We start from the raw sequence: 7,459 nt of genomic DNA, 5'->3' as shown, positions 1-7,459 counted from the left end.
GGGAATTGCTGACATACTGTGGTCTAAATCACATTGGAGGATGAGCAAGTGAAAGTCCCTCTAATATTGTGCCTGAGATGGCATTTCCTGAATAGATGTGTGGGCATATATGAGAGAGGAGAGGAAAGATAACACTTGACCTTTCTTTTTATCTCTCTGCATCTTTCTTTGGTGACCATACTTAAACTTTTTGTTTTCTTCTTACCTGCAAAGATTACTTCCCCTTCTCTCAAGAAGTTGTTCCGTTTGCAGTGTTGTATTCAAGTCTTTTACTCCACGTTTCAAGTCAAGTCTCAAGTCTCTACCTTCAAGTCTCAAGTCAAATCTCAAATCAGTGTCCTTAATTTCCAAGTCAGATCTCAGATTTGGGAGACAACTTTAGGAAAGCTTTAGAAGGAGCCCTCTGCTTCGATACTGTTGCCTAACACATTTGCTGTTCCCCTCCAAGAAACTTTATGAATGTATTCTGTCACTGAACCAAGACCAAAAGTTGGTCACTAAAAATATTCAAATCTCAGGTTGAGTCAAGTCGAGCCAGTATATTGCTGAGTCCAAGTCAAGTCACTGAAGCAACTTGAAACCGACTTAAATCTGAGTCAACTGACTCAGGTCGACATCACTTTCCTTTTGTTAGGGAAGGAAGTATCCCTGGGGCTCCAACACCAATAACAGACATTAACTTATACTCACACTCGAGAGTATCACAAGGGGCTCTTCTATCCAAGTTTAGGTCAACATCTTTTGAGACAATATATGTACACTTTCTCTTTTTTTAACCTTACCATACCAGAGCATCCTGAGTAGTTACACATGTTTATACCACAAGCTTATATTGCACTGGCTCTACTGCATTATGCTTGATATAGATATTGCTATAACTCCTTCATTAAGAGTGGTGGGCTTTCTATGGTGGTGATCTCCCCTTCACTGAAGGTTTTCAGAGTTTGGATGGCTAGCCTGTTGCACTCTGCTTAATAAGTGTGTGTATGTGCTTTCAAGTCACCCATGGACTTAAAACAACCCAAATTTCATAGGGTTGTTTTAGGCAAGCAATACTGAAGAGGTGGTTTTGCCAGTTCCTTCCTCTGAAATATAGCCTACAGCACCTGGTATTCATTGGTGGTCTCCCATTCAAGTAGTAGCTTCCAAGTTCAGATGTAGTCTAGTGCCTTTAGGGTATTTAGGATGTCCTGCTTAACATCAAATATTCCTACAGTTTAAACACCAGACCAATTCAACCAGCACAAGAAGCTTTTGCTGTTCCTAACCCCCTGAAGCCTCCATGGTTTGGAGTTAGGATTGCACTGTAAACAAAACAACTGACTCATGCATGCACAACCTTGGTGTCCTGGCCACAAGGCTGCAAATTGTAATTAACGTAATTAATGTGGGTGTTGTTGCTGTTGTTGTTGTATTGCCATGGATGTCACCTTGAGTTCCTTTAGGGGGAAATGGGATACAAATGTGACCAAGCAAAAAGTATGTGTATGAGAGAGATGGAGGGTGGGTCACATTTGGCATGCAGCCCCCAAAACAGCCTCCTCCATTGCCAGTCTGCTCAACCAAAACAAAAAACACAACCTCTGTTTTTATCCTTTTTGCTTGTGGAGATATTATAAAATGCCAGCAATATTCTCTCTCCATTAGGGTGTTGTTGTTGTTATGTGCCTTTAAGTTGACTCTGATTTATGGAAACCCGATCATGGGTTTTCTTGTCAGGATGCATTCTCTGATTCTATGCTTTTACAATTCTATGGTGTCATGAGGATGTCAGACAAAATGTGTGTGATACCAACAATTTTGGTGATGGAAAACCTACAGTAATATTCCACACCAGCTACTTAGTTGCGTATGCATTACTAAGTAATACTTACTGGCCCAACTAGGAGTTGAGTATGTTTAGCCTGGAGAAGAGAAGGTTAAAAGGTGACACGATAGCCATGTTTCAGTATTTGAGAGGATGCCATATTGAAGAAGAAGCAAGCTTGTTTTCTGTTGCTCCAGGGACAAGATCATGGAGCAATGGATTCAAGCTACAGCGAAAGAGATTCCTCCTAAACATTAGGATGAACTTCCTGACTATAAGCGCTGTTTGACAGTGGAAAAGGCTGCCTCGGAGTGTGGTGATATCTCCCTCTTTGGAGGTTTTTCAATCAGAAGTTGAATGGCCATCTGTCAGGAGTGCTTTGATTGTACCTTCCTGCATGACAAAGAGTTGGACTGGATAACCCTTGGGGTCCTTTCCAGCCCTTAGATTCTTCTCAGCATCAGTGTTCAGCTTGAAACAAAAAATAGTTTTGGACTACAGTTCCCAGAATCCCTCAGCCAAGATGTCCATTAGAGCTGTAGTCAAAAACAGTTAGCATCTCCAAGCTCAGGTAACTGTGGATATACAGGTAGTCTTTTCAATTTCCCATAATGCCCTGCAGCAATATTATATAGGGTGCTCCAGGGCACTGTGGGATATTCAAATGAATTTCTACTGGTGCTGGAACCATATCATAAGCCTATCACCAACAATCTCAGGCACTCAGTAATGCTCGGGCTCATAGTTGATTCCGGTCTTGGGTGCTAATAGGAGCACAACACAGCTGAGTCTTAGGTTCAGTGTTTCGTAGCATAGTTTGAAAGGCCCAGTCCACCTGCCTCAGTTAAAATTGTCTGCACACAGAATCTTTTGCAGTGCACAGAATGAGTTAACATGGAGATTCTTCTCCTGAAGGTATGAAGTCTGAAATAGAATGAATAGTAGTGCTGTTAACTGTATGGTTTACATTCAGGCACAGATAATTAACTGCAGACTGTCCCCTTAACTCCATCCAATCCAACCTCCGTCTCTTACCATCGGCCTAGAGCAGACTTGTGTTAGGAACCTTGCCAAAGGTCTGTATATATGACTGTTAAGAAACCATTTAGGCTACCCCACACCTGCGCAAGTCCAAATTTAGTAATGAGATGTTTAGACGACAACACTGATGTTTCTCATTTTGCTTGTTAACCACGTAATAGGAGCACTGCCACCCAAATGGAGACACAAACAGAGCACATATGGGCAGAAAGAGAGGCTGATACTTAATTTTATTTTTTATTCTTGGACGAAAGAATGTAAAAATGGGTTCACAACTGTGGGTTGAATCCAGGATTTTGCAGGTTTTCTGGGACAAATGGCAACTCTATGTTGATGGGAATTCATTGCAATGCATAAGCGGCAACTCTCTGCCCCAATAGTTGGCAACCTTGCATTAACTAGAATCTCTTGTAATAGAATTTTAGCCACAGTGAAATAAGAGTGTGTATTCATGCACAGAGATAGGCAGAAAGAGGCTAAGATCTAAAGAGAGGAGAGCTTGTATTGGAAATAGGATACTATCTCTCCTCTCTTTATATCTTAGCCTCTTTCTGCCCATCTCTGTGCATGAACACACACTCTTATTTCACTGTTGCTAAAATTCTATTAAAACTGTTGTCAGTCAGCTCTTTCCAAGAAGCTCATGAGGAAAGTATGAAGATAATAATCCTACTTTTCTACCTTATGCATGCAGCAATTGCTATTCAGCAATACATTGTCTCTGAACAAGGAAGTTTCACATAAATGTCATGGGAGCCTAATAACCATTGGTAGTCATCACTTTGCCATTGGAGAGCCAGCATGCTTTCGTGGTTTGAGTGTTGGACTAGGACTGTGGAGACCAAGTTTTGAATCCCCACTCAGTCATGTAACTCCATTGGGTGACCTTGGTCAAGTCACACTCTCTCAGCCTCACAAGATTGCAATGGCAAACTCCCTGAGTCCAACTACATCTAGGGCCTTATTCCCACTACATTTTAAACCAGTTTGCAAACTGGTCTGAAGTGGTTTGAATGACCCTTGTTCATACTTGAGCTGAATTGCTGAAGCGGTTTGGAGAGGGGGGACATGCACTAGACCCGCTTCTTTTTGACGTTCATTCTTTCCACATCTTTTGCAATAAATAGATTCAGCACAAGTGTGAACAGGATGCGGATAAGTATTGATTTTTTAATGACGTGATCAGATAATAATAATAATAATAATAATAATAATAATAACTGTTTATTTATATACCGCTTTTCCACACGATCAAAGCGGTTTACATCACAAGATTACGACCAAAGTCGTAGTACAGCAAAAGGCAATTAAAAATACAATACTATTACAATACGATAAAAGCAGGTCAATAAAATTATCTAAAAACATACAGTTAGTTAAAATAGAATTATATACAGATAGGTAAATCAGATTGGGGGGTGAATTCACTAAAGAGAGTCAGCAGGATAAGCTTGTTGAAAGAGGTAGGTTTTTAATGCCTTTTTGAAGGCTTCCAATGAGCCGCTAAGGCGGATGTCTTCCGGGAGGTCATTCCAGAGGGAGGGCGCTATGGCTGAATAAGCCCTTTGATGGGTTGACGCAAGCCTCACCTTAGGGTATTCAAGTAATAGCTTGCCTGTTGTTCTGAGGGTGCGGGGCGGATTATGTGGGGAGAGGCGCTCCCTCAAGTAACTCGGGCAAGAGCCATTTAGGGCTTTAAAGGTAATAACCAACACTTTGTATTGGGACCGGAAGCGAATTGGCAGCCAGTGGAGAGATTTTAACACAGGTGTGATATGATCTGATCTGGATGTTCCCGTGATTAATCTGGCTGTGGCATTCTGAACCAACTGAAGCTTCCGGACCTGATACAAAGGTAGCCCCATGTAGAGCGCATTACATAAATCCAAACGAGAGGTTACTAGCGCATGTACTACAGCAGTGATGCCGAACCTATGACACGCGTGCCAGAGGTGGCACTCAGAGCCCTCTCTGTGGGCATATGTGCCATTGCCCCAGCACAGAGTTTGCCAGAGTTTGTTACTAGAAACCCAGAGGGACACGGCATTTTGTAATAAATAAGTGGGTTTTGGGTTGCAGTTTGGGCACTCGGCCTCCAAAAGGTTCACCATCACTGTACTACAGTTTCTAGGTCCTTTCAATCCAGACAGGGACTCAGTTGGCGTATCAGCCGAAGCTGGTACCAAGCACTCCTGGCCATCACATCTACTTGAGATGATAACTGCAGAGATGGATCCAGGAGTACTCCCAAACTGCGAACTTTGTCCTTTAGGGGAAGTGTAACGCCATCCAGGACAGGATGACAAACTTCCCTATCTGGATTCGGAGCACCTATCATGAGTACCTCTGTTTTCTCTGGATTCAGTTTGAGATGATAATCCGCTGAAGAGGGTCCCTTTGGAATCAAATCATTGGTAAAGGTGAATTACAATTATTTTACAACAAGAAAATGTGATCGGGGCAAATGTAGTGTGAACCATGCTCCACTGTCGGATCGATCCATCAAGTCAGATTGCAAACTGATTTATTTGAAAAATGGGAATGAGGCCTAGAAGAGCCACCAGTTTTCCCACTTAAAACAACCAGGAAAAATGCTCCATTTCTCCTGATTGCTTATTCCTTGCTGCTCTCTAGTGGAAATAGTAGGGTATAGCTTTTCATCATGGATTCATTCACTTATGTATCAACGCACTTCTTAGAAGTTATTCAAACGGTGAAAATAATCCCAGTAGAATGTAGGTTGAATCTTTGTTGTTCACATTTATTCCAAATTCACCGAATGAAGGGGTTTTTTTTGGGGGGAGGGGGGGAAGAGGTGTTCAAAAAACACACTTAACCTGGGATAATCAATCTCAGGGTGTTTTCCCCCCCTGAGTTTTCCTAAAATATTCGCATGTCAGCTGTGTGAATAACTGATGCAAATAGACCCAAGATAAACTGAGATAAAACTCTGTATGCTTTGAATGTGTTTAAGAAAAATAAAAATAAAATGCACAAATATAGGATTGGGGACACTTGGCTGAATGAAACTACGTGTGAAAGGGATCTAGGAGTCCAAGTAGACCACAAGTTGAACATGAGTGAACAGTGTGATGCGGCAGCTAAAAAGGCCAATGCAATTTTAGGCTGCATCAATAAAAGTATAGTGTCTAGATCAAGAGAAGTAATAGTGCCACAGTATTCTGCTTTGGTCAGGCCCCACCTAGAATATTGTGTCCAGTTCTGGGTGCCACAATTCAGAAAGGACATTGAGAAACTGGAGCGTGTCCAAAGGAGGGCGACAAAAATGGTGAAGGGTCTGGAAACCATGTCCTATGAGGAACGACTTAGGGAGCTGGGGATGTTTAGCCTGGAGAAAAGAAGGTTAAGAGGTGATGTGATAGCCCTGTTTAAATATTTGAAGGGATATCATGTTGAGGAGGGAGCAAGCTTGTTTTCTGCTGCTCCAGAGAACAGAACCTGGAGCAATGGATGCAAGCTACAGGAAAAGAGATTCCACTTCAACATTAGGAGGAACCTCCTGACAGTAAGGGCTGTTCGACAGTGGAACTCACTCCTTCGGAGGGTGATAGAGTCCCCTTCCTTGGAGGTCTTTAAACAGAGGCTGGATGGCCATCTGTCGGGGATGCTTTGATTTGGATTTCCTGCATGGCAGGGGGTTGGACTGGATGGCCCTAGTGGTCTCTTCCAACTCTATGATTCTGTGATTCTAGGAATATATCTGCATCACTGACTCCATCTTTATTCTCAGTGCTGACACATGTGAGCAGCAAAACTCACAGAAAACTGCATAGATGCAGTTCAGGTGTTTGTTTTTTCCAATAGTGTGCTTTTTTCTGATTTTTACTGAAAAAGATGTGGAAGTATGGCAGTGGTGAACTTTAGGGAATAAATGAAATAAAAAAATAAAAGATATTAGTATTGTGAAAGGGAGGGGGAGAAATAAATTATTAAGAAAGGAAGATACATTGTGCAAAGAAAATATGTTTATATGTATATAAAAACAAAGTATGTCTTATAAATTTACAGGTGTTTATTTCATAAGTGTATATAGGTAAAGCAAGGTTACATATTAGAAACAATCAAGATACAAAATGAGATTAGATACATAAAGAGACAACAAAAGCAGCCTCTGTTGGGAAGGCATTGTATGTGTATGGAATTGTTACATTATGCTTTTGCATCTGTATATTTATGTTTTGCTTATGTTTTTGTATATTTGTGCTCATAAGTATTGTAAATGTCAATATATATTTTTATTTATAAAATATGGTGTTAGGCAACGGAAAATTAATTTTTTAAAAAAGAAATAAATGACAATAATGTTGGGAAAGGTAAAAGGTAGTAGAAAGAAAGGAAGACTGTATCTCTGTTGGATAGTTTTGTGAGAGATTTAGCCTTCTCTGTCAGCAGCAAACTATAAATCCCAGGCTTCCCCAGCATGGAGCCAGGGCAGTTTAAAGTGGTACCAACTCGTAGTATTTATGTAGTGCAGATGCAATCTTTAGGGGAAGTTGACTAGAAGGCAGTTAACTACACTAGGTAGGAAGATGCTCTCATTGGACTGCAGGCAAAGGTAGGAAAGCCCCTGGTTTCTTTCTTTCTTCCTCC

Source organism: Sceloporus occidentalis, unplaced genomic scaffold (assembly GCF_023333645.1).
Source record: "Sceloporus occidentalis isolate IW3139 unplaced genomic scaffold, rSceOcc1.0.p SCAF_14, whole genome shotgun sequence".
NCBI lineage: Eukaryota > Metazoa > Chordata > Lepidosauria > Squamata > Phrynosomatidae > Sceloporus > Sceloporus occidentalis.
Note: the sequence above shows the minus strand (reverse complement) of the source record.